This window comes from Anthonomus grandis, chromosome 1 (assembly GCF_022605725.1).
Source record: "Anthonomus grandis grandis chromosome 1, icAntGran1.3, whole genome shotgun sequence".
NCBI lineage: Eukaryota > Metazoa > Arthropoda > Insecta > Coleoptera > Curculionidae > Anthonomus > Anthonomus grandis.
This window is the reverse complement of record NC_065546.1, coordinates 47,088,751-47,092,000: the sequence shown is the minus strand read 5'-3', so window position 1 is coordinate 47,092,000 and position 3,250 is coordinate 47,088,751. Positions and strand designations below refer to the sequence as shown.

Sequence of the window (3,250 nt, the reverse complement as noted above, 5' to 3'; positions counted from 1 at the left end):
TTTTTTTCTCGAAAAAAAAATTTTTAAGTTTGAGCTCGTTTATCTCGGAAGGAGTTTCTTTTGGAAAAAAATAGTTAAGATAAAAAAGAAAGCTACATTTACGTAGAAAAGGGCTGTTTTATTCGCATTATCGGGAACATTACCGTTTAGGCCCCACGGCCGTTTAAGTCCGCGAGGTACCGCGCAAAAAGTTCAAAATTCATTCACAGAAAAATCCGACTTCTAAAGGGTTTATCTTAAAAAGCGCCCTTTAGGAGCTGCTTTATATAAAGGCCTTTAACGTCAATGAGTTTCAGAAAAATCGGCCCGGTCAGTTTTCCACAACGACTTAATCAAATTTTTTTCGTCAAAAAACCGTTTTTTGCCACGCCCACCCCTTCGGGGTGGGCGTGGCGAAAAAATTTTTTCACCGTTATATACTCTCATCCTTCCTACATATAACGGTAAAAACCGGAAAAAAAAATTCGGGATAGAACCAAAGTTATTAGCGTTTATGTGACGCAGGGTCCGAAAATCCTTCAATTTAGCTGGATGCGTTCTTACAATACGCGAAGCGTATTGTAACAAGTAGACGCTTCGCGTCTACTTTGGTCCGTGGGGACCAGTAGAAATTTTTAAAATTTTTGTCAGTACTAAAAAAAAAAATCTCGACAATTATCCAAGGAGTGCCCTAAACACGCAGTGGGGAAGAGACCTGCCGTATCCTCATAAGGCTCTGAGTTCAAATCTTTGCCTCGGCATGGTGCTCTACCCAACTTTTTCTTTTTTTAGTACTTCGAAAAAATTAACATCTATAGTAAATCCAAAAATCTCATCCATTATTCTCTAAGAGACCAACATACAAAATTGACGAAAAACAAAGAAAAACACAAAGTCACGGTCTCACAACATGTAATTAAACGGGCTACACGTGTTTCGCTCTAGTTAGAGCATCATCAGGCCTTTAGAAGCCATCCACACACTTATGCTGTAACTGATGATGCTCTAACTAGAGCGAAACACGTGTAGCCCGTTTAATTACATGTTGTGAGACCGTGACTTTGTGTTTTTCTTTGTTTTTCGTCAATCTATAGTAAATACAGAGAGAAAAGGAAAGGTCTTATTATATATTATAATCAAAAATAAATTCCATTGAAATATTACTAACTTATTTCTGGGTATCATGCTTCAGAGAACCATGATGTGTTACAATACGCTCCGCTCTTTAATTTTAGTTTAGTAGAAAATATTCTCAAAACCTACATATATCAAAATTATGTCAGGGTTCTAAAATGAATCGGTAATAAAATCGTAAACCAGATCAACATTGGAAATAATTTAAAAAATTTGCTTTGGTCCGATTGAAAAAAGTACTATACTACCAAATAGTTACATCTATTCTGTAGCAATAAAAGTTATAAAATTCTGTCTATTATTAATTTTAATATTATAAAGTGTATCGTTTAACTCTTAGCCATTATTTATAATTTAATTGTTAATTATGCCTAAAAAAACGAATTAACAACTTTGGTATTGTTTGGAAGGTAAACAGCTTAATTCCTTTATGTAAAGCCACCTTAACATGTTTTTGCATAATTCTGACTCACGTTGGTTGCTATCGGGCTTAAGCCATAAAAATCGAAGAAAAAAAGAAGAAGACGAAGAGACTTTCACTTGTCATTTCAATGTCACTTTCCGGCCCACAAGCATAAACGCCACCGGCAACGGAAGTTCCCAAAATCCAAACAAATGTTGGAAGATATTTTTAAGTCTCCGCATCTTTCTTACTTTCCTATATGAAAATAAAATGTAAGTATCACAATTACACACATACAAGTTTTTTTTTTTAATTCAGTTTCATAATTACCAATTTTTAGTGAATAATCCTGAAATTTATGAAAATACATACATTTTAAGGTTATGTCATAATGTTTTGATTGTTATATTTGATTTTGTTTTTGTTATTTTAGTGGACTACACCAACAAAGGTTATGTGTTTTGCACCAGATTGAAAGCATCATAGCGAAAAACGGACCTGTCATATCTTTAAATTTTCAAAAGAGCCCCTGGAAAAAGAAAAATGAATATCTTTGCCAAGGAATAGGTACTAAGGTATTTTAACTAAATCTTTCATTTTTTTTAATACCTAAATGAGGTAATTTATAAATTTTGTTCCTTGTAGGCAAATGGATAAAAAACCTTCAGTCCATGCATTGGTATGTAATTGTTGACAAAAATACAATGAATGGCCTCACTACTTTTCCACATGCAAAGAGGTTAACCAAGGAGAAATTAAAGAAATTGTCAAAAACCTAGGTAAGTCTATACTTCCAACTTATTTTTATTTATTTCAAAGCTTGATTTTTTTCAAGGTAAATACAGAATTGCTTAGTACAAACATATCTATACCCAGTACAAGTTCGTCCACTTCTTTGAAGCATGGTACTTCAAACAGAGACACTGTCAACAATTTTGTAGAAGGTGAGCCGGTGTCAAATTCCAGTAAGGGACATGATTTCAATTTTGCACCAACAGCAGAGCTAAAATTCATTTTGCCGCAAAAAACTGGAGGATGTGAAAGAAAAAAGTGCAGAAGTTAAAATTAAGTTTTTCATATGAGCACATAAAAAATAATCATGACAAAGTTCAGTTGTATACAGGTTTGACATGTAATAAATATTTTTGTAATCTTATTAAGTTAATTAGTTTTATATATTATTTAAATAATAATTGTATACTTCACATAGAATATGCAGAAATTATATGTACATATATAAATTTTTTTATTAAGATAAGGACAACATGTATTAAAGCATAAAACATAATATAAACACACACGTAATATCTTCATTAAAAATTATGATTGTATGTTATGTAGCATTAGAGCCTAAAAACATTAAGGAGAATAAAGGTCGTTATTGGCAAATGACAATATTATTTTCTCTATTTCCTACATTTTTGGTGAAGGGAATAGGCTCTGCCCTAAAAAGCCAGGTTAAACCAAGAGCAAAAAAGTTTAGGTCTCATGAGTGTAAGTAAAGTAAACCTTTCTATTAAAAAGGCCATCCAAGATAAAAAAAAATATACTAAAAATATTAATGTTAATTCTTTAGCGACATCTAGGGTGGATATGCTGAATCAACTCATCAATTAATTCACTGTCGTACTGATGAAAGTTATGGCGTATTCACCAAAGTATGCAGATAATCGCTGATTTCAAAATAATTTTATTTGCGTTTTCAAATTATGCTTAAAATTCAAAACTTCTTTT

At 32.2% G+C, this 3,250-nt stretch overlaps 1 long non-coding RNA gene across 2 annotated transcripts; it reads left to right on the top strand.

The window, feature by feature from the left end:
* The first annotated feature begins 1,136 nt into the window (after positions 1–1,136).
* Positions 1,137–2,728, top strand: LOC126743815 (uncharacterized). 2 transcript variants are annotated; one of them, XR_007663003.1, is made up of 3 exons: positions 1,137–2,083; positions 2,162–2,295; positions 2,352–2,728. It is a non-coding gene; the product is annotated as an uncharacterized LOC126743815 (long non-coding RNA). The 2 variants fall into 2 exon arrangements; XR_007663001.1 differs by having other exon boundaries at positions 1,137–2,091.
* Positions 2,729–3,250: the final 522 nt, after the last annotated feature.